Below are 25095 nucleotides of genomic sequence, written 5' to 3' on the forward strand. Positions count from 1 at the left end.
CCTTGCTGGGTAGAGTAATCTTGGTTGTAGGTTTTTCCCTTGCATCGCTTTAAATATATCCCACCACTCCCTTCTGGACTGCAGAGCTTCTGCTGAAAAATCTACTGATAACCTTATGGGTATTCCCTGGTATGATATTTGTTGCTTTTCCCATGATGCTTTCAATATTTTTTCTTTGTATTTAACTTTATATAGTTTGATTAATATGTGTCCCAACCTGTTTCTCCTTGGGTTTATCCTGTATGGGACTTGCTGCACTTCCTGCACTTACTATTTTTTTCCCCTCTCCTCATGCACCACCCCCAACAATGGTCCATTGCCTCTCTGGTTGGCCCAGGCTTCTTCCCAGACTGCCTCAGCTCTGACACACTAGCCCCCTCAGGCTGTCTTCACACAGCCAACCCCAGTCCTCTACATGGGGTCTGACCTCTGAAGCCCAAGCCTCAGCACCCTGCTCCCACCTGCCCCAGCAGGCAAGCCAACGAGCATCTCAGGCAGGGGATTGCTGGTCAGCACCAATCCTCTGTGCGTGATTCTCTCCGCTTTGCCCTCTGCACCATTACTGTGCTCTCCCCTGAGGCTCTGAAGCTCCTCCCATGCCTGGTCCCCACCAGTGAGGGGGCTTCCTAGTGTGTGGAAACTTTTCCTCCTTCACAGCTCCCTCCCAGAGGCGCAGGTCCCATCCTGATTCCTTTGTCTCTTTTTTTTTTTTTTTTCTTTTTTCTTTTGCCCTACCTAGTTAAGTGGAAATTTTCTCAGATTTGGAAGTCTGAGGTCTTCTGCCAGTGTTCAGTAGCTGTTCTGTGGGAGTCATTCCACATGTAGATGTATTTTTGATGTGTCTGTGGGGAGAAGGTTAGCTCCACATCTTACTCCTCTGTCATCTTGACAGTCACTCCAGAACTTTGTTCTTTTCATCACCTTGGTCTCCTACTGAATGACATTCAATTCCTGTAGTTCTTATAAGTAACTTCTTGAAGTTTGTTGGAAAAATATCCAAAGATTTCTAATTTTCTCTCCCCCAGTATATAAGCAAGTAGGTCAAAATTGCCTGCTGTTAACCTCTTCTTCACAGGAAAAGAAAGTCCATTATGAAGTTCTGCAGCTTTGCAGATAGGTAGAGAATGGGGGGAAATACACACAATCTGCTGTAAGTTCCACATTTATTTGGTCAATGATCTTAAACACAACAGGAGCAAAGTAGCAACACTAAGCAGGAGCCAGTGGAGCATATCTGGTAGACTTCTCCATAACTTTGGCTTCCTTATGAGGCACATAGCTGTTGGCTCAGAAAGAATCTTGCCTATCCTAAGAGAGACACAGACTTACATCACTATTTAGGAAAAATCTACATTAAAAAAGTATATACATCAATAAAGCAATAGGCTCATTCAAAGGGAAGAAACAAAATTGATGCTCACAAGTCTCTGAACAATTTCTCTGCTTTCATGTTTTCAGTGCCTTGAAAACCCTGACTCTTTGCAAGTTTAAACCAAGAATAAATTCAACAGCATTTTACTCTGCAGCATTTCTAGAGAAACATGGAAGAGTTCTTGAAAATGCTACTTTTGTTAAAAATCAGTAATTGTAAAATATTTCCTAAGTAGACAAGCCCCCATTTTTTGATCACTGCTATATCTCTGAACCCCATTTTATGCTTGTAACATAAAATACAGTTACATTGCCTCCTTGGTATCTCCCTTTAATTTTTTAAGAAAAGTATAAACTTTCGTGCTATTCACTTTGAACTCATCCTTATTTAGAATTTTAGCTTTAGTTTCTTGTGTTGCCTTTAGTTTTTATTAATTTTGTGATTATGTGAGAAACCTTAGCCTGCCAATAAAATAAGGTGCTAAGATAATACATTGTGGGAACTGTAGTCTTGTTGTAATTTCCTTAGTTGAGATTCAACAATGAACCTTCAGGTCATTTTCAAATGTGTTCTTAAAATTTAATTTCCTTTGCTTTTGATAGTAGCATGAAACTAAGATATTCCAGTTAAGTAAGGTCATTTTATTAGTACACTTTATATGTTTTTCAGCTATAGTGAGGTACTTTGCAATGCTTTGAAATGTACTTAGCTTGAGTGCAGCCCGAAGACTAAAGTAGACACAAAAAGCAGTGGTTTTTCAAGTGTTACAGAGTGATGGGACCTGGGACTGAGCCTGATTTTAATAATGGTTTTAGTATTTTTCTTTCTGCAACATATTCAATGCAATCATGGTAGATAGATTCTGGCTAAAACATACGAATGTATACAGAAAAATGTCAATGCTGTTACTTTTATCCTCATGTAATCAGTGAATTTTTCTGTGTACTAACCTTGAACTGCAGAAGGAAAGTATTATTCTATAGGTAAATAGCTCACTGTTACTTTTGAACCTCCAGTTAAAAAATCAAGAAAAAAGCTTTCCCTGAATAATTCTGAAATCCATAATGCTCATCTTTGAATCACTAATCATGCTGTCAATAGATCTCTTGAATTAAAACGAGTTTTTTCCCCTTTCCAATGGAAACAAAACATTTCAAGAGTGCGGTAAAGGTAGAGTTGATGAGTGTTTGCTTTTGCAATTCTAAAGACTTTTTTGCTCTTATTTCTTTTGATATTTATTTGTTGGAGCATAAGGAGTCAGGTCCTCAAAATATGTGAAAGATAAGGCAACATGACCTACTGTGTCCTTTACTTCGTTGAATCAAAGACTGATTAGCACTAGAATTAAAACCATGGTTTTGTTTCTGTTTGTTTGCTTGTTTTTGCCTAGTGATCAACTGTACTTGACTGCTTTGATTTTTAAATCATCTTGTCCTTCAGATTATTGGATTTTCCTAATCAAGTTGAAGTTCAGCAGTCTTCACAATATGTCAGAAAAATTCCCATGATGTCAGTCACCACTGCCTTAGACTGTTTGTCATGCACTCTAAGTAACCAGACAGAAAAATCTAATTTCCCATTGTATGAACCAGCAATATATATCTGAAATTCAGCAGATCGGCATTACCTGGCACAAATTCAGAGGATTATATTCAGATTCTTTTCTGACTCAGGTCCAGTTATGAAATCCTATTATATAAATATCTGTTATCTATATCTGAAGGCAGACTCAGAATTCATCATAGAGTGCAAAACAAGAAAGATGAATATATTCACATTACATTTATCCTCAGTGTAAATGTTTAAGTGAGATAGTTGAAAACAACACTGCAGCCACTAGATGAAATTCAGATTAGTGATTATCCAGAAGGTCGTGTGGACTCTGTATAAACCGGGTAAATTAAACCTAAAGTAACAAAAACTTGAGAGCCATGATGTCTGTTTTCAAAGGATTGCCCACTGAAAGAAGGGTTAGATTTATTTTATTTTGTTTTAGAAGATAGAAGCACAGCAGATTGTGGCAGGTTATTGAATGCTGAGTTTGGCTTGATAAAAAAAAAAAAAAAAAGTAAATAACTAGAGGTAGTCTGTAAGTCTGCCTGAACCAGCAGTGAATCTCTGTTATTGAAAATATTTTAGAGTCTGAATGACAATCTGCCAGGGATGTTGGACAGAGAACTCTTAATCTGGCAGGGAATTTGGATTTGTCACTTTTAAGGTTTATTCCAACACTGGTTCTGTTATATTCATCCTGGAATAAATAGCCCCATCGCATCCTTTCTAGACCTCTCATTTCCTTTTGTTTACCATAGGATAATACACAAAGAAGGGAGAAAAGAAGCCCAAATTCAGCTGTTAGTTGGGCTGACCCTGTTAATGAAATCTCATAAACATTTTTTTCCATACTCCTCCTTAGCTGCTTCTGGGACCATCTTTTTATGAATATGATTCCCAGATTGTCTCACCCAATTTTCATGTGGCTATTCCTTAATTCTTTTCTGAGGTCATGAGTGTTTACTTTCTCTGTCCTTCTGTCAGCCTTACTTAATATAACTATTGGCCATCTAAGAGTGTGAAGTTAGAAACTTCTGTTTTCATTTATGTAAAAAAATTGCTTTTGAATGAAGCAGGTTATGTTTGACTTCTCAGCGATCTCAAAGCCCTCAAGTTCAAGGCAAGGGATAGAAAGTGACATATTTAATGCCCAGCATCAAATGAGCCAAAGAAAAGCAAACACACAATTGTTTTTCATTAAATATATCCCTAATCTAAAACTTTTCAAAATAGGTATCCATGGTCAAATAAGTTTCAGAAATATTTATAATATTCATATTTAGCATTTAGTGATCATTTACTAAGTGTATGTATCAGACAGGTTTAGAGTTTTATATACATTATTTAATTCTCAATTTTCCTATGAAGCAAAAGTTATTACTGGTCTTATCTCATAGATGAAGAATCCGAGGCACTTGCCACTTCCAAGGTACTGAATGGTAGTGCCAGGAATTCAGCAAAGTGTGTATAACCCTGTGTCTTCACTGGAAGACTGCTCAGTGACCTAAATGCACGTTTGTGGTTTATTAATCTTCACACAGGAGAAATAGCTTATCAGCTCTGTTCCAGAAGTGTTTGACTACAGGGCACTTTAATGATACATGATGAGAGATTAGTATTTTGAGAAACACCATCTTAAATTACATTTTATCTGTATCACTAGTAACCTTGGTCTCTTTTATTAGAAATCATTTCAATAGAGGAAAAAGTTCTAACTAGAAGAATCTCCATTGTGACTTGCAACAGGATGTTGTGAAATGCTGTTTGAGATCAGTTTTTATTACTGGAAGTTAGCAAATCAGGCAGAAATTATAGTGGAAATAGCAGCATGTTCAGAACAAAGTTTTGTGTGAGTGATAATGAATGACTGCTGTTCGGGATGAGTTTGGAATGGTTTCTTATGCAGCAAGAGATACAGAGATAATACATCTGAGTTTTGCAGGACTCTGTATTACAGGGGTGCCAGATATCTAATACCAAGGATGTTACCTCAGCCATAGGGCTTGTTGAACTTCTCCAAAATCTGATAGTAAAGAAAGTTCTCATGAGAGGTGGCATGGGTGATATGGTCATACAGTGAGGGGGAAAGAACTACTTCTGCAATTTCTGGGTTGTAGAGAGATTCTGCACATTTTTTCTTTGGCCCAAAGTTGGACTCTGGAAATAGATGAGCTTGGAGGCTACTGAAAATTGCCACAATATGGACAAAAATGAGTTGCATCTGAGATTGCAGAATCATGTCTCATGCTGGAGATGAAGTTGAATTTCATGCAGGATGAAAAATGCATTTGCGAGATGCTTGGCATATACTACCCATGCAGACAATGAGCTTAGTAAGAGCTGATAACCAACCAATGGAAAGGGAACAGCAACCTTACCACCATGTACATACGATGCTCATGTAAGGAAATAGCAATTACAACTACAAGAAAGGACAGGCAACTTAACAAGGGCTGTTCCCCCTTCTCTGATACAACTCCAGAGAGGTAAACATAGTAAACAAGGAGGGGGAAAATCCTACCATATTTACCTCCATCTCAGCCCAAGTTTCACGAGTAAGAAAGTTATTAGCAAGACTAATAAACTGGTATTGGTAGGCAGAATGAGGAGGGCTTTGCATCCAATACAAAATTAAAATATAACCTGTACTAAACAGTTTTAATAACTGAGAGTACCCCCAGAGTGATGGAAAGTTTCTAAACTTTTGTTAATGAAGCTCACCATGAAGGATAAAAGAAAATTCTCAAAGCACCATCGGTAGCAACTACTGGAAAAATAAAAAATGTTTTGTGTATATATTTCAATAAATTGAGATTCTTCAAATTGATTAATAAATTTTGATTAAATCTATTTAGTGGTCCTGAACAGATCTGTCCTTGAGATTGTTCAGCACAATTTGGGGGATTTGACAAAATGGTCTGATTCTTCCTTTAAAAAGAAAAGAATCAGAGCCCCGGGCAGCTTGCGAGTTCAGGGTCCCTGTGCTGCGGGTTTCTCTATTTTCAGGGGCGCCCACATGTCCTCTCCGCCTCATGCATCGGGCCGCGCGCGGTTGTGCGCTCCGGGACTCTTTTCCGGGCTGTCGGAAGCCCAGCAGGTTGCTGGGCGCAGCTGGCACCGCCCTCCGCCCTCCCTAACAGTAGGCCGATTCTCGTAGTAGCAGCCGGTGGGGAAATGGTTGTGCTTCCGGTGCCCGCCGAAGTCACTGTGATCCTGTTAAATATCGAAGGTACCACAACCCCGATTGCTTTCGTGAAGGACATTTTATTTCCTTACATCAATGTTAAAGAGTATCTGCAGACACATTGGGAGGAAGAGGAGTGCCAGCAGGATGTCAATCTTTTGTGGAAACAGGCTGAAGAGGACTCCCGCCTGGATGGGGCTCTTCCGATCCCAGCAGCATCGGGGAATGGGGCAGGTGACCTGCAGCGGATGATCCAGGCCGTGGTAGATAACGTGTGCTGGCAGATGTCTCTGGACCGGAAGACCACGGCGCTGAAACAGCTGCACGGCCACATGTGGAGGGCGGCATTCAAAGCTGGGAGCATGAAAGCAGAGTTCTTTGAAGATGTGGTTCCAGCAGTCAGGAAATGGAGAGAGGCTGGAATGAATGAAGGTGTATATCTATCCTTCAGGGAGTGTAGAGGCACAGAAACTGTTATTTGGGCATCCTACAGAGGGAGATATTCTTGAGCTTGTGGACGGTCCGAGATTGGACACAAAGTGGAGAGTGAGAGTTATCAAAAGATTGCCAGCAGCACTGGGTGCTCAACCAACAACATCTTGTTTCTGACGGACGTTACCCGAGAGGCCAGCGCTGCTGAGGAAGCTGACGTGCGTGTAGCTGTGGTGGTGAGACCTGGCAATGCGGGGTCAACAGATGATGAGAAGACTTACTTCAGCCTCATCACATCCTTCAGTGAACTGTACCTGCCTTCCTCAACCTAGAGGAGGAGTTCCAAGGAAGAACAAACTGTCTTCACAGACTTGTCCCTGTAGTCTAGTTTTATTCTAAGGGTAAAAGTAATTTACTTAAAAAATACATATATACACATACATAAGGTAAGTGTGTGTATGTTCAAATTACCGTTCACAGGCACGTAAGTGAGGAAAAGAATCTCAGTTCAGTGAAAAGGAAACTTATTTAAAGATGATGCTTTGTATGTAGAAATTGTTTGAAACCACAACTCTAACCATTATTGAGGGCGAAATATAGTTGATAGAAGAAATTACTACTATACAGGTCAAATGTGTTATGTTTATCAAGTCATGTACCAAAATAGAAAGGTAGGTTTGAGAAGTTACTCAGAAGCCTGGTTATTTTAAAAACTAGAAGTATTTCAAAGACATTCCTAGTAATAATCTAGTCCCCTTTTAAATTGTGAGTTAGAAGATGACAGCAACTGGATTTCAAACTATTAACCTCCCTATTTACAAATGACAAAGCTATTTGTTTCTACTCCAGAAGAGAGCAAAGTTGGGAAAGGAGACTCATTTGAGTCTTGATTCATCATGTATCTGTTACTTAAGGAACTTGCTAATCATTGTACCCACAGCAAGCAGTTGCTTTACCGGTGAAAAAGATGCACTATCGTAACAGCTAAAATGGAAATGTGCTTCCTAATGTTTAACAAAACAGTCCTAATCCTGACAGTTATCTCAGATTTCAGAGTCACCTTGCTAACTACTTCTTAGCACAGTTTGAGAACATATGTTAGTCGCTGTTTACTATTAAAAAACAAAAGGTTTACTGAAATTTGTCCATAAGACCTAGAAGAGCCCTAATATCTAATATTTTCTTCTGAAATGGATGTGAGAAATGTAAATTTTATAACAGCATTATTTATCCTAGTTCAGCCTAATAGGATATCATGTCAATTTCATGTGGTAATTAATAAAAACATTTTCTTCTTTGAAAAAAAAAGTTTGGAAAAAGCTGAGTCATGTTTAATCAGCCACTTGGAGAAATACAGAGTAACCTAATTAGGGACAGCTGAGGCATACAGGGTTCTCATCTGTTATGAAGGAATAAGGCTGCTTGGTTGTAACCAAGGGCCAAACTAAGATGCCAAGATGTGTTTCAGAGGAGGCATTAGCTCCTAGAGTAATATATAAACTAATTGCCCTGGAAAAAGATTTCTTCCAAGTGACTATAGCAGAGTTAATTATTACTCCGAAAAGTGCTAAACTAGAACTGGTAGGTATTGATTTATGTATTTAACATTTCAGAGTAAATTGCAATTATGTGGGTAAAATAGGCAAAGTCCTGAGGCAACTTGTAAGAACATGAGTGTTGCAACCAGGTAAAGCTGAATCTTTGGGGCTCTTTGGAATTACTGTGAAACTCAGGGTTATGCATAAGGAATAGCAACTTTTTTGTTTATAAATATTTTGTTTCTTATAAATAAATATCATCGTCGGAGAGCGGAACTACAACTCTCTGACAATAACTGGTATTAGTAGCAGAAAAAAGATGCAAAGAAAGCCTTGAATGGATTGGAAGGGTTGGTGTGGGAAGAAAATGGGGTTACCACATTTTGAAAGCCAAAAGTACTAGCATGATAGAAATAGCACAGTTGTGAACTAATGGGCCTCTGAAGCTCTATGTGACTTCAAAATTGTTTGCAAGTGGTCTTCTGATTCAGGAAAGATTTTTATAGGTAAATTTCAAATGAACAAGAGGACTGTTAAAGTTGGAATGTAGTTTTAAGGAAAAGGAAAAATATTGGCCTTGTATTTTCCATGCAACTCAAAATGCAGGAACTTATAATCTAGTAGCTATTTAGACAAATCTCCCTGACTAGACCATTACAATTATGTCCTTCATTATTATTTTTAATGAAGAGACTTTGAGTCTTTTCCATCAAAGGCAACTTTGTAGGTACAAGGCTTAGGAAGAGAAAAATATGATGAAATTCCTCAAATTTCCCCTTTATCCTATCATTGATAGTAAATCTGACAACAGAATTACAGCCCACACCGCCAAAATTAAGCTGAAGGGCGTAGCAGCTTACAGTTCTCTGCTTGTAGAGAGCTAAATCAACTGGCTGCAACGGAAACATAAAATATGACTTCAGTTAAGCCTAGGATCATTGTCTACAACTCCACATTGTACACAGGATTTTTTTTCCTAAAGAAAAGTGTTCTTTAAACTGAAAACCCATTGTGCATGTTTTGTTATAAGATAGTTAGAAAGGCTTTAAACTGTGTTAAAGCCATTCCACCATGTGACCATTTCCATAGGGAGTTCTCAGTTAAGAACTAGATTTTTGAACCTTGAAAATACATGGTTACAAAGATATTTGTAGGTACTTCAGTGAAATGATGAAACACTTCAAGCAAGTGAGGAAAAAAAGGGTACGTTCATTCTATGCCTGGGGAAGCCACTATTTTAAATTCTGTTTTGCTAAGTTTTTTAGAATGCTGATACCCAAATATATACTTGTTAGTTAATATTACAAAGTCAATCTAGTGACATTAAAGGCAAAGCAAAGAAATGATAGGTCCATATTCTCTATTAGTCTGGCAAACATTTCAAAAGAGGTGGTGTAGTATATGAAATGACAGTCTGCCACACTGAAGTAGTATAGCTTATAGCATTGTGTTTGAGTCTTACATAAGACAATAGTATGGTATGACTGACAGGTATTGTTACCAAAAGCCTCTCTTAATGAAGGCTCTACCTCCTTCAAGGTCAAATAATGTTCCTTCCTTTACTAAACTGGAATTTCTATGGGTCTGTTTTACCTGTAGTGATTAACAAATACTCTTTAGTGAACTGACACCTAGTTCATGAACTCAAAGAGCTTAGGCTGGTTAGAGAGACAGGCTTATATGCAGAAACGTAGACATGGGGAGTTATGGGATTATAGCCAGTTTAGCATAGATTATAGAATAGCAGGGATGTCGAGTAAGCTCTTGGCGAACTGCAGTGACCCAGGAAGCTTCACAGATAGACAAATCTTAGGTTAGATGGGGAAAGATTTCTGTAAGCAAAGAGAAAAGTGAAAGGAATTACACATGGAAGTACAAAAGGGGCATAGGTGAGTGAAAATGTGTCAAAGAAACAATAATTTCACTTATCTTGCCAAAGGATTGTTGTATTAGTCTGTTGGGCTGCAGTAACAGGAAACCAAAGACTGAGTATAGCTTAAACAACAGAAATTTGTTTTCTCACAGTGCTGGAGGCTGGAAATCCAAGATCAAGTTGCCAGCAGGATTAGTTTTTGGCGAGGCCTCTCTTCCTGGTTTGCAGGCAGCCACCTTCCTGCTGAGTCCTCACATGGCCTTTCCTCTGTGCCTGCACACTCTGGTACTCTGGTGTTTCTTTCTCTTCTTTTAAGAACAGAACATTTGGGTTAGGGCCTCAACCTTGTGACCTCTTTTAAGCTTAATTACTTCCTTTAAAGGCCCTATTTCCAAATATAGTAACACTGGGAGTGAGGACTTCAACGTACGAATTTGAGGGGGACAAAATTCAGTCCATTACAACTGTAAAGGTGAACATAACACTTGAAATGTAAGTTAGGCCAAGATTGTCAAGGAAATTGCTGAGGCAATATTCCCCATCCTGTGTCTACTGACTAGATATCCATAACCAATGATATTCACGTATGTGACTCTTACTACTGGATGATTCAGGGCAGATTAGCTGGCTTTCAACCCCTTCTCCTTTTCTCTCTACCTTTCTCTTCAGAAATATATAGGAGAGTGATCTGTAGAGATAATCTTGATTCTGCTTGGATTTACTTAAAAGAAACTCATGTTTTAATAGGGACAGAAGTACTAAAACATTAATAATTACAGTCATCTCTTCCCTGGCTTTGTAAGGAAGATGATGGATTCTTACAGTTTGGCCCCAGGACCCTGATTGTGCTATAGTTTCCGGAGGAGGGATTGATTAGGAGACACTCAGGAGGACCACAGTGGATATTTGTTGCCTTTCCCCTACAGCTAGCTGCTCACTGCAATCTGAGTGGGCACACGCCCTCCTAACAGGCAGGTATGTCCATGTGACTAACTTCTAGTTAATGGAATTTGAACAGAAGTACCAAATACCACTTTAGGCCTGGCCATAAAATTTTGTGATGTCCACTGATCTGAAGTCCATTAAAAAGGCAAAACTAATCTATGGCTTAGAAGTCAAGAGTGGGGTTGCCTTTGGGTCAGAGGGAAAAGGCAGTGATAAGGAGGTGACAAGAAGGATGATTCTTGATGATTTTCTTTGACCTGAAAGGTGGTTATATGGGATTATTCATGTATGCTTTATAAACATATCTGTTTTTATATTAAATGTTAATGGAAAAAATTAAAAATATCCTTTCATGGCCTTTTTCCATGTTTTCCCCCTTTTGGAGGGCTGCAATAAAAAGGGTATTCAGGACCAGCTAGAGAAGCACATGTTGAAGTTGGCAGAGTTTTTACCAGCCTGGGTCTCTGAGAGCTGCCCCACCTATCTGTTCACCTACACACTAGAGTGGGTTTGAACCATTTTTCACTTTTGTGTTTAAGTTACTAGCATTACCCTAATATGTTTTCCTATTTTCTATTCACCCCTTCTACTTTCAACAATATTTTCATCTTCCCATGTGAATTTACCTATTCCTCATTTTTGGCCACATGGTTCCCTTGAATTGATCCTACCTCCATTTCCAATCAATGATCCTAAATAGATTAAGCTAATCAATATATCCTATCCCATTGTCCACTGTGAAGGGCTGGGCATAAAACTCTATGCAATGAGATACAATGAGAATTGCAGAAACTTGCTGGGGTTTCTGTGAACATAAGCTTCTTTGGCTCCCAGAGGAACTGTAAGAAGAGACTTTCTCCCTCTAGACCTAGTGATCTTATGATTTGGGGCTTCAGGCAACTGCAGCATCCTGCCATCAGGATCCTGTCATCCTGCCTAAGGCTAAAGATGACACAAAGAAGAAGCTGAGCTCAAAAATAGATCGATCTGGCAATCTAGTTTGAGCTGTGCCTGAAACACAGGAGGAACTTTTTGATTTCACAGTCAAGAGGTCCTCCAAGTTAACAAATACTTTGATGAATTTGACTAAATGTTGGTATTTATTCATTAATAAGTATATATTAATATGTATGTGTGTGTGTGTATGTATATATATATATATATACATACACACTTGATACTGTTAACATCCTTTGACCTCAGTTGCTACATCTATAAGATAGGGTTATGCAAAGGCTAAAGGCTGCGCCAAAAGACATCTTGTGATCCTTCTGAGTCAGATGTTAGTGTTCTTATTTTTGATTGGCTTTATATAACATGATTTTCATTATTTGTCTAATGATTTTAATACACATTTATTACAGCTAGGCTGTGCTCCAGGTTTCCATTTCTGCCTCTTAAAACCTAAGCATTTTATCTTAAATTCTATCCCCTCATCATCTCTTTCCTATAAAAAGTACACATTAATAACGTCACATTACTTTTCTGTTACATCAGTGTTTTTCAAGTGAGATTTTCCTGTCTCATTTATGCTACTGGAAAACATTTTATAATACTGTGATTTAAAATGTATAGTTTTATCTTTCAAATGTTTCCTTCATTCATTTCTACAGCAACCCAACTAAAATAAATGTTTAATTATTGTTGAGTGATTGGTAGAAAGTTAATTTTTTGAAGATAATTATCTATCTCATATAATCAATAACTCTGTAGTCATGAAGCTTCAAGGTTCGTCCTGTTTGGATGAACCATAGAATTTGGAACAAATTTCCCTGAGTGATATCTTTTCATTCAACTAGATTAAAATGTCACAAAAACTTGCCTTCTCCACTTAAGAGAAGAGTTGTTTTCTAAACTATAATTTTAGTCTTACAGTCTAAAGTTCTCTGAATGAAGGCAAGACAACAGTGTGAAGCAATGAGGAGAAATAGGAGGTAAAGATTATGGTCAGGCTTTGCCACTAATTTGTGGAATCAGATAACTTAACCTACCTGGATCTCAGCTTTCTTGTAGAAAGCCAGACAATCCACAGGAGCCTTACCAGGACTAACAATCCTATGGATAAAGACTTGTGTGAATGTGGATTACAATTTGTCCTCCTAATTAAAATGTATATACTTTCTGCATCTAAGAGGCATAGTCTGCACATCACTCAGCTTCAGTGAGTAAACACAGGCAATTTCCTGATTTCACTGTATTACCTATTGTAGCATTTGACAAGAAGGCATGTGTTTCTCAGGATAAAATGCAACTACTGGGAACTAAGAAAGCTTAGTTAAGTCAGGAGATCTGGGCTTATGCCCTAATTCTGCTGCTTACAAGGTTTGTGACTTTGGGCAGCATATGCTATATTTGCCATTGTTTCCAAGTCTGGGGAAAAAAAAAACCCCAAAACCCAACCAAACCTCACTTCCTTATCTGAATATTATTGTTATTCAATAATAAAAATATAAAGATGATAGTACTTTGCTCTCTGTGTACCTGTGCTTAAACCCATGGCAGAGCCTTTAGTCTTTGGTACTGGCATATAGAAACAGAAAAGACGTCCTAGGTCATGTGGTGTTTTCTCACCTTGGAGCAGGTGCTTTTCTGTTGTATCTTCTTGTAATAACACTGAATCCAGCAAATGGCCAGTACTTCGCTTTCTTGAAGGCCAAGACTAGCTCTTTGTCTCAGAGATACTTGAATTCATTTTGGATATTTTTATGCATTCTACCATTCTCTTTATTTAAAACCAAATCTAATCTCCTTAATGCCTATGTCTATAATCAGCTCTGTTCAAATCCCTTTAAAATCTGTTTAGCCTGTAAACTTAATTTCCTCCACTGGAGGATTTTTAATTTCTTTTGGCAGCCTGCTTTTTTCTTGGACCTTAAGGCAAGACTAAGGGCCATTATATTCAAATGATATTTTTGAACTATACAAATACATAAGTACTCCTGTTGCTTCTGTGCACAAAAGAAAGTATTCTGTTAAATGATTGGAATTGCTCTTTTTATGCTAATTTGAGCACAGAATTATTGGATTGAGTTTATCAGCCTCTGAACACCCACCGCGGGCTATAACAGGCTGTTCCTGTAAATGAGATGCTGCATCCCAATAAGTAAACACATTTCAAAATGAAAAGGAAATCTATTTCAAGAATTTTTCTTACTTTACTCAAATGTTCTGTAGTCGGTAACTAAATTCACTAATGTCTTAGGATGAAAAGTACCATATAAAATTTTATAAAAAATCTTGTTTATTACAGAAATAGGATGAACACTGCAAATGTGAAAGATGTAATTGGTGTACAATTAGCCTGAACGTGGTAAGGTAAAACAAGAGGTTAAGCTAATAGGCGTGTAGAGTGAAAAAAAATCTGCTTAAACTATAATTGTTGCATTAAATTGTTTATATCATATTGGTTGATGTTTAAAAGATTTAAAGCCATTTTTAAAAGCAAGATATTTGCTCATTTACCCAGCAACAGCCTGGGAAACTTAACTGAAACAGCTGATGCAATAACAGCAGACCTCAGTGTAAATGTCAACAAGAGAAAAGAGGGTTGTTTGTTGGTATGCTCCCTTGTTTTTTTGAGAGAGAAATTTGAACTTCAAGAAAGGAAATTGTCTCAAAGGAAAAACCAGGAGAAATGATATTTCTCCAAAGACTATCAGGGGGCTAGACTGACAACTTTGATAAACAAGAAAGAAGGTTAATTTGAGATGTTTTGGTTCTTAATATAATAAACAGTGAAATTATGTGATAATATCATTGAGACATTAGAACATTAATTTTTAAATACCCAGGCTAAAATAAGGAAGATCAGAAGCAGAATTGCAACCAAGTGTAACTGTACATCAAGTATTTGGATACCTTTTACATGCCAGTGCCTGTATTAAAATTCTGTGGACACAATTGGAAAGAAAAATACTCAGACTTCAAGAATATTCTATGAAGAAAGAGGAAATCAGACTAATATCAGATTTCTTATTAAAATCACTGGATACTCACAAGTTATGTCTTCTAAGTTCCAAGAAAAAAATTATTTTACCCGTCCAAAGGTGGCCCACAAATGAGCTCTACCTCCTAGTACTTTAATCTGGGCTGGCAGAGTGATGCTGAGTAACATTTGAGGCTACAGCAGAAGTCCTGCAACTTCTGCCTTAGTTTCTTGAAACACTTGTTCTAAGTGAAGCCAGCAACCACATAATAAGTGCGACTACCCCAAGATGCTCATGATGTAAGGCAGTGGTCCCCAACCTTTTTGGCATCAGGGACCGGTTTCATGGAAGAAGATTTTTCCACAGACTGGGGCAGGGGGTATGGTCAGGATGATTCAAGCGCATTACATTTATTGTTCACTTTATTTCTATTATTATTACATTGTAATATATAATGAAATAATTATACAACTCACCATAATGAAGAATCAGTGGGAGCCCTGAGCTTGTTTTCAGTTGCCACTCACTGATAGGGTTTTGATATGAGTCTGCAAGCAATTGATTTATTATGGTCTTTGTGCAGTCAAACCTCTCTGCTAATGATAATCTTTATTTGCAGCCGCTTCCCATCTCTAGCATCACCACCTCAGCTCCACCTCAGATCATCCGGTATTAGATTCTCATAAGGAGCACGCAACGTAGCTCCCTCGCATGTGCGTTTCACGGTAGGGTTCGCGCTTCTATGAGAATCTAATGCCGCTGCTATCTGACAGGAGGCAGAGCTCAGGCGGTAATGTGAGCAATGGGGAGGGGCTGTAAATAAAGATGAAGCCTCGCTTGCTCACCTGTCACTCACCTCCTGCTGTGCAGCCTGTTTCCTAACAGGCCATGGACCAATACTTGTCCGTGGCCTGGGGGCTGGGGACTTCTTATGTAATGAAACCCAAGTTAGCCATGTGGAGAGGACACATGAAAAGAGAGCAATGATGAAATTTCCAAGCAATTACAACTATCCTAGCCCAGCCTCTAGACATGAAAATTAAGTGGCCACCTAGGATATTCCAACCCCAGAACATTCTAACCCCAGCCACCAACTGGAGAAGAACCGAGGCCCCAGATATATGGCTCTAGTCAAACTATTTCAGAAATCTCCAGCCACTTGATTCTTCCTAGCTGAGGTGGCAAGCATTCTTTTTTTTTTTTTATGATTAATATCTGAGAATATCAGTAATAAAAATGTTTCATTATTGAGGATATTTGCTATGAAAGTTTTTGGTGACATCTTCACCAAAAATTAACAATATATACTTAATTAAAAATATATACTTATGTTCCTAGTTTATCAAGGACGTGGAAGTATGTTGAATTCATGGAATACCCTTTCTTCATCCATCACAATTCACAATATTAGTTGTAAAATTATCTATGGGAAATGGGAAATAGAAAAAGTTCTGGTTGACTTCTTTAGCTATTTTGAATTTACTTGAAGTTCTAATATAATACTTTATATGAAAACAGGCTATCTGTCTTAAAAAACAACTTATATCAAACAAGAGTTAGAGAAACAATAAAGAGGCGGGTGTTAGAGCTGGAGGATTATTCTGGGAATAATTTGCGTATAGAGAAGAGTAATTATTTAATGAACTGACTCTTCATATTTTAAAAGTAAATTTTAATCCTCAGATATTTGAAGGCATATCTTCTTCAGAGAGGTCAGGTTTATATTGTAGGGGCTGTTTATTTAGCACTTTGAGGTGGTTACATTAAACTTATAGGTTTCTTGTAACTTAGCTGAATACTTGAAAGACAGACTCATATTTGAAGCTAGTGACTCCCTCCCTCACTCCCTCTCTTCCTTCCTTTCGTTCTTCCTATTTGGCAACTCACTACTGTACTACCCTGTATAGTAACCAGTATGAGATTTGAGTTAGATAGTAATATTCCATTTTGATTTCTCTTTTGCAGAAAGATAAGAAATGAATAAAATTCCATCCAATATTTATTAGAAAATAGTAAACCTTATTTTTTGTTGAGATGTAATTGATACATAACATTGTCTATGTTTAAGGTGTACAATATATTGACTTAATACATTTATATATTGCAATAGGATTATCTACATAGCACTAGCTAACACCTCTATCATGTCACTTAGTTATAATTTTTTTGTGGTGAGAACAATTAAGATCTACTTTATTAACAGCTTTGATATTTATAATACAGTATTGTTAACCAAAATCACTGTGCTATACATTAGCACTCCAATACTTTTTATTTACTAGTTACAAGTTTGTATTCTTGAATAACATCTCCCCAATTCCCCCACCCTCAGCTGCTGATAACTATCATTATATTCTGTTCTATGAAATCAGCTTTTATAGATTCCCCATACAAGTGATATCATACAGTGTTTGCTTTTCTCTGTCCGACTTGTGTCTGAGTTAGCAGAGTGCACTCAAAGTCCTCCCCTGTTGTCGCAAATGGAAGGGTTTCCTTCTTTAACATGGCTGAATAATATCCCAGTGTGTGTGTGTGTGTGTGTGTGTGTATAAAAGGTATAATCTTTATCCACTCATCCATTGACAAACACTTAGGTTGTTTCCGTATTTTGTCTGTTGTGAATAATGCTGCAATAAACATAGGAGTGCAGATATGTTTTCAGTAGCCTGTTTTCTTTGGCTGTATATCCAGAAGTGGAAATGCTGGATCATGTGGTAGTTTCTATTTTTAGTTTTCTGAGGAAACTCCAAACCATTTTCCACAAAATTGGCTGCACCAATTTTCATTCCCACTAACAGTGTACCAGTGTTCCCTTTTCTGCACCTCCTTGCCAACACTTGTTATCTCTTGTCTTCTTGAGGATAAGATGTTCTAACAGGTGTAGAGTGATATCTCATTGTGGTTTTAATTTGTATTTCCCTGATGATTAGTGTTGTTGAGAATCTTTTTCTGTACCTATTGTTCATTTGGATGTCTACTTGAGAAAAATGTGTTTAGTTCCTATGCCCATTTTATTTACTTATTAATTTATTTTTAAATTTTCTGGAAGTGTTTATTTATTAATACATCTCTTTCAATAACTTCAAATATTACACTTTTTTTAAGAATCTGAAAAAGAATTTTTTTTCTTTTTTTTTTTAACATCTTTATTGAAGTATAATTGCTTTACAATGGTGGGTTAGTTTCTGCTTCACAACAAAGTGAATCAGCTAAACATATACATACATCCCGATATCTCTTCCCTCTTGCGTCTCCCTCCCTCCCACCCTCCACATCCCACCCCTCTAGGTGGTCACAAAGCACCGAGCTGTTCCCCCTGTGCTATGCGGCTGCTTCCCACTAGCAATCTATTTTACATTTGGTAGTGTATATATGTCCATGCCACTATCTCACTTTGTGCCAGCTTACCCTTCCCCCTCCCCGTATCCTCAAGTCCATTCCCTAGTAGGTCTGCACCTTTATTCCCGTCTTGCCCCTAGGTTCTTCATGACAATTTTTTTTTGTATTTTAGATTCCATATATATGTGTTGCATACGGCATTTGTTTTTCTCTTTCTGACTTACTTCACTCTGTATGACAGACTCTAGGTCCATCCACCTCACTACAAATAACTCAATTTCGTTTCTTTTTATGGCTGAGTAATATTCCATCATATATATGTGCCACATCTTCTTTATCTATTCATCTGTCGATGGACATTTAGGTTGGTTCCATGTCCTGGCTATTGTAAATAGTGCTGCAATGAACATTGTGATACATGTCTCTTTTTGATTTATGGGTTTCTCAGGGTATATGCCCAGTAGTGGGATTGCTGAGTTGTATGGTAGTTCCATTTTTAGTTTTCTAAGGAAACTACATACTGTTCTCCATAGTGGCTGTATCAATTTACATTCCCACCAATGGTGCAAGAGGGTTCCCTTTTCTCCCCACCCACTCCAGCATTTATTGTTTGTAGACTTCTTGATGATAGCCATTCTGACAAGTGTGAGATGATATCTCATTGTAGTTTTGATTTGCATTTCTCTAATGATTAATGATGTAGAGCATTCTTTCATATGTTTGTTGGCAATCTGTATATCTTCTTTGGAGAAATGTCTATATAGGTCTTCTCCCCATTTTTGGATTGGGCTGTTTGTTTATGTGATATTGAGCTGCATGAGCTGCTTGTAAATTTTGGAGATTAATACTTTGTCAGTTGCTTCATTTGCAAATATTTTCTCCCATTCTAAGGGTTGTCTTTTCATCTTGTTTATGGTTTCCTTTGCTGTGCAAAAGCTTTTAAGTTTCAATAGGTCCAATTTGTTTATTTTTGTTTTTATTTCCATTTCTCTAGGAGGTGGGTCAAAAATGATCTTGCTGTGATTTATGTCATAGAGTGTTCTGACTATGTTTTCCTCTAAGACTTTGATAGTGTCTTGCCTTACATTTAGGTCTTTAATCCATTTTGAGTTTATTTTTGTGTATGGTGTTAGGGAGTGTTCTAATATAATTCGTTTACATGTAGCTGTCCAGTTTTCCCAGCACCACTTATTGAAGAGGCTGTCTTTTCTCCATTGTATATTCTTGCCTCCTTTATCAAAGATATGGTGACTATATGTGAGTGGATTTATCTCTTGCTATTCTGTTCCATTGATCTATATTTCTGTTTTTGTGTCAGTACTATACTATCTTGATTACTGTAGCTTTGAACTGTAGTCTGAAGTCAGGGAGCCTGATTCCTCCAGCTCTGTTTTTCTTTCTCAAGATTGCTTTGGCTATTCGGGGTCTTTTGTGTTTCCATACAGATTGTGACATTTTTTGTTTTAGTTCTGTGAAAAATGCCATTGGTAGTTTGATAGGGATTGCATTGAATCTGTAGACTGCTTTGTGTAGTATACTCATTTTCACAATGTTGATTCTTCCAATCCAAGAACATGGTATATCTATCCATCTATTTGTATCATCTTTAATTTCTTTCATCAGGGTCTTATAATTTTCTGCATACAGGTCCTTTGTCTCCTTAGGTAGGTTTATTCCTAGATATTTTCTTCTTTTTGTTGCAATGGTAAATGGGAGTGTTTTCTTAATTTCACTTTCAGATTTTTCATCATTAGTGTATAGGAATGCAAGAGATTTCTGTGCATTAATTTTGTATCCTGCTACGTTACCAAATTCATTGATTAGCTCTAGTAGTTTTCTGGTAGCATCTTTAGGATTCTGTATGTATAGTATCATGTCATCTGCAAATAGTGACAGCTTTACTTTTTCTTTTCTGATTTGGATTCCTTTTATTTCTTTTTCTTCTCTGATTGCTGTAGCTAAAACTTCCAAAACTATTTTGAATAATAGTGGTGAGAGTGGGCAACCTTGTCTTCTTCCTGATCATAGTGGAAATGGTTTCAGTTTTTCACCATTGAAGACGATGTTGGCTGTGGGTTTGTCATATATAGCCTTTATTATGTTTATGTAAGTTCCCTCTGTGCCTACTCTCTGGAAGGTTTTTATCATAAATGGGTGTTGAATTTTGTTGAAAGCTTTCTCTGCATCTTTTGAGATGATCATGTGGTTTTACTCCTTCAATTTGTTAATATGGTGTATCACATCGATTGATTTGCATATATTGAAGAATCCTTGCATTCCTGGGGTCAACTCCACTTGATCATGGTGTATGATCCTTTTAACATGCTGTTGGATTCTGTTCGCTAGTATTTTCTTGAGGATTTTTGCATCTATGTTCATCGGTGATATTGGCCTGTAGTTCTCTTTCTTTGTGACATCTTTGTCTGGTTTTTTTATCAGGGTGATGGTGGCCTCGTAGAATGAGTTTTGGAGTCTTTCTCCCTCTGCTATATTTTGGAAGAGTTTGAGAAGGATAGGTGTTAGCTGTTCTCTATATGTTTGATAGAATTTGCCTGTGAAGCCATCTGGTCCTGGGCTTTTGTTTGTTGGAAGATTTTAAATCATAGTTTCAATTTCAGTGCTTGTGATTGGTCTGTTCATATTTTATTCTGGTTCAGTCTTGGAAGGTTGTGCATTTCTAAGAATTTGTCCATTTCTTCCACGTTGTCCATTTTATTGGCATAGAGTTGCTTGTAGTAATCTCTCATGATCCTTTGTATTTCTGCAGTGTCAGTTGTTACTTCTCCTTTTTCATTTCTAATTCTATTGATTTGAGTCTTCTCCCTTTTTTTCTTGCTGAGCCTGGCTAATGGTTTATCAATTTTGTTTATCTTCTCAAAGAACCAGCTTTTAGTTTTATTTAACTTTGCTATACTTTCCTTCATTTCTTTTTCATTTATTTCTGATCTGATCTTTATGATTTCTTTCCTTCTGCTAACTTTGGGGTTTTTTGGTTCTTCTTTCTCTAATTGCTTTAGGTGTAAGGTTAGGTTGTTTATTTGAGGTGTTTCTTGTTTCTTTAGGATTGTATTGCAATAAACTTCCCTCTTAGAACTGCTTGTGCTGCATCCCATAGGTTTTGGGTCATCGTGTTTTCTTTGTCATGTGTCTCTAGGTATTTTTAAATTTCCTTTTGATGTCTTCAATGATCTCTTTGTTATTTACTAGTGTATTGTTTAACCTCCATGTGTTTAAAGTTTTTTTCCTGTAATTGATTTCTAATCTCATAGTGTTGTGGTTGGAAAAGGTACTTGATATGATTTCAATTTTCTTAAATTAACTGAGGCTTGATTTGTGACCCAAGATATGATCTATCCTGGAGAATGTTCCATGAGCACTTGAGAAGAAAGGGTATTTTGTTGTTTTTGGATGGAATGTCCTGTAAATATCAATTAAGTCCATATTGTTTAATGTATCATTTAAAGCTTTCCTTATTTATTTTCATTTTGGATGATCTGTCCATTGGTGAAAGTGGGACGGTAAAATCCCGTACTATGATTGTGTTGGTGTTGATTTCCCCTTTTATGGCTGTTAGTATTTGCCTTATGTATTGAGGTGCTCCTATGTTGGGTGCATAAATATTTACACTTGTTATATCTTCTTCTTGGATTGATCCCTTGATCATTATGTAGTGTCCTTCTTTGTCTCTTGTAATAGCTTTTTTTTTAAAAGTCTATTTTGTCTGACATGAGAATTGCCACTCCAGCTTTCTTTTGATTTCCATTTGCATGGAATATCTTTTTCCATCCCCTCACTTTCAGTCTGTATGTGTCCCAAGGTCTGAAGTGGGTCTCTTGTAGACAGCATATATATGGGTCTTGTTTTTGTATCCCTTCAGCCAGTCTATGTCTTTTGGTTGGAGCATTTAATCCATTTACATTTAAGGTAATTATCGATATGTATGTTCCTATTCCCATTTTCTTAAATATTTTGGGTTTGTTATTGTAGGTCTTTTCCTTCTCTTGTCTTTCCTGCCTAGAGAAGTTCCTTTAGCATTTGTTGTAGAGCTGGTTTGGTGGTGCTGAATTCTATTAGCTTTTGCTTGTCTGTAAAGGTTTTTATTTCTCCGTTGAAGCTGAATGAGATCCTTGCAGGGTAGATTAATCTTGGTTGTAGGTTTTCCCCTTTCTTCACTTTAAATATGTCCTGCCACTCCCTTCTGGCTTGCAGAGTTTCTGCTGAAAGATCAGCTCTTATCCTTATGGGGATTCCCTTGTGTGTTATTTGTCGCTTTTCTCTCGCTGCTTTTAATATTTTTTCTTTGTATGTAATTTTTGATAGTTAGATTAATATTTGTCTTGGTGTGTTTCTCTTTGGATTTATTCTGTATGGGACTCTCTGTGCTTCCTGGACTTGAGCAACTGTTTCCTTTCCCATATTAGGGACGTTTCAACTATAATCTCTTCAAATATTTTCTCAGTCCCTTTTTTTTTCTCTTCTCCTTCTGGGACCCCTATAATTTGAATGTTGGTGTGTTTATTGTTGTCCCAGAGGTCTCTGAGACTGTCCTCAATTCTTTTCTTTCTTTTTTCCTTATTCTGCTCTGCAGTAGTTATTTCCACCATTTTATCTTCCAGGTGACTTATCCATTTTTCTGCCTCAGTTATTCTGCTAATGATCCCTTCTAGAGAATTTTTAATTTCATTTATTGTGTTGTTCATCACTGTTTGTTTGCTCTTTAATTCTTCTAGGTCCTTGTTAAATGTTTCTTGTACTTTTTCCATTCTATTTCCAGGATTTTGGATCATCTTTACTATCATTATTCTTAATTCTTTTTCAAGTAGACTGCCTGTTTCCTCTTCATTTGTTAGGTCTGGTGGGTTTTTACCTTGCTTCTTCATCTGCTGTGTGTTTCTCTGTCTTCTCATTTTGCTTAACTAACTGTGTTTGGGGTCTCCTTTTCGCAGGCTGCAGGTTCGTAGTTTCCATTGTTTTTGGTGTCTGCCCCCAGTGGCTAAGTTTGGTTCATTGGGTTGTGTAGGCTTCCTGGTGGAGGGGACTAGTGCCTGTGTTCTGGTGGATGAGTCTGGATCTTGCCTTTCTGGTGGGCAGGTCCACGTCTGGTGGTGTGTTTTGGGGTGTCTGCGGCTTTATTATGATTTTAAGCAGCCTCTCTGCTAATGGGTGGGGTTGTGTTCCTTTCTTGTTAGTTGTTTGGAATAGGGTGTCCAGCACTGTAACTTGCTGGTCGTTGAGTGGAGCTGGGTCTTGGCGTTGAGATGGAGATCTCTGGGAGATTTTCACCGTCTGGTATTACATGGAGCAGGGAGGTCTCTTGTGGACCAATGTCCTGAACTTGGCTCTCCCACATCAGAGGCACAGCCCTGACACCTGGCTAGAGCACCAAGAGCCTGTCATACACACGGCTCAGAATAAAAGGGAGGAAAAAGAAAGAAAGAAAGAAGAAGAGAAAATAAAATAAAACAAAGTTATTAAAATAAAAAATAATTATTAAAACAATTTTTTAAAGTAATGTAAAAAGAAAGAAAGAAAGAAGAGAGCAACCAAACCAAAAAACAAATCCACCAATGATAACAAGTGTTAAAATCTATACTAGGAAAAAACCAGAAAAACGGACAGACAGAACCCTAGGTCAAAGGGTAAAAGCAAAACTATACAGACAAAATCACACACAGAAGCATACACATACACACTCACAAAAAGAGAAAAAGGGAAAAAATATATATATATCATTGCTCCCAAAGTTCATCTCCTAAATTTGGGATGATTCGTTGTCTATTCAGGTATTCCACAGATGCAGGTACATCAAGTTGATTGTGGAGATTTAATCCACTGCTCCTGAGGCTGCTGGGAGAGATTTCCCTTTCTCTTCTTTGTTCGCACAGCTCCTGGGGTTCAGCTTTGGATTTGGCCCCGCCTCTGCGTGTAGGTTGCCTGAGGGTGTCTGTTCTTCCCTCAGACAGGACGGGATTAAAGGACTAGCTGCTTCGGGGGCTCTGGCTCACTCAGGCCGGAGAGGGAGTAGTACGGAATGTGGGGCGAGCCTGCGGCGGCAGAGCCCAGCATGACGTTGCACCAGCATGAGGCGCGCCATGTGTTCTCCCGGGGAAGTTGTCCCTGGATCACAAGACCCTGGCAGTGGCGGTCTGCACAGGCTCCCGGGAGGGGAGGTGTGGATAGGGACCTATGCTTGCACACAGGCTTCTTGGTGGCTGCAGCAGCAGCCTTAGTGTCTCATGCCCGTCTCTGGGGTCCGCGCTGATAACCGCGGCTCGCGCCTGTCTCTGGAGCTCCTTTAAGCGGCACTCTTTTTTTTTTTTTTTTAATTTTTTTTTTAAATTAATTTATTTATTTTGGCTGTATTGGGTCTTCGTTTCTGTGCGAGGGCCTTCTCCAGTTGTGGCAAGCGGGGGCCACTCTTCATCGCGGTGCGCGGGCCTCTCACTATTGCGACCTCTCCTGTTGTGGAGCACAGGCTCCAGATGCGCAGGCTCAGTAGCTGTGGCTCACGGGCCCAGCTGCTCCGTGGCATGTGGGATCCTCCCAGACCAGGGCCCGAACCCGTGTCCCCTGCATTGGCAGGCAGACTCTCAACCACTGCGCCACCAGGGAAGCCCTAAGCTGCACTCTTAATCCCCTCTCCTGGTGCACCGGGAAACAAATGGGCAAGAAAAAGTCTCTTACCTCTTCAGCAGCTCCAGACTTTTTCCTGGACTCCCTCCCAGCCAGCTGTGCCCACTAGCCCCCTTCAGGCTGTGTTCACTTAGCCAACCCCAGTTCTCTCCCTTGGATCTGACCTGTGAAGCCTGAGCCTCAGCTCCCAGTCCCCACCTGTCCCTGTGGGGGAGCAGACAAGCCTCTCGGGCTGGTGAGTGCTGGTCGGCACCGATCCTCTGTGCGGGAATCTCTCTGCTTTGCCCTCCACACCCCTG

General features: G+C 38.4%; 1 pseudogene across 1 annotated transcript; it reads left to right on the forward strand.

Moving 5' to 3' along the window:
* The first annotated feature begins 315 nt into the window (after positions 1 to 315).
* LOC309658005 (enolase-phosphatase E1 pseudogene) lies at positions 316 to 15814 on the forward strand (annotated as a pseudogene). Its single transcript has one exon. The product of its transcript is annotated as an enolase-phosphatase E1 pseudogene (transcript).
* Positions 15815 to 25095: the final 9281 nt, after the last annotated feature.

This window comes from Balaenoptera physalus (assembly GCF_965194825.1).
Source record: "Balaenoptera physalus genome assembly, chromosome: 3".
Taxonomy (NCBI): domain Eukaryota; kingdom Metazoa; phylum Chordata; class Mammalia; order Artiodactyla; family Balaenopteridae; genus Balaenoptera; species Balaenoptera physalus.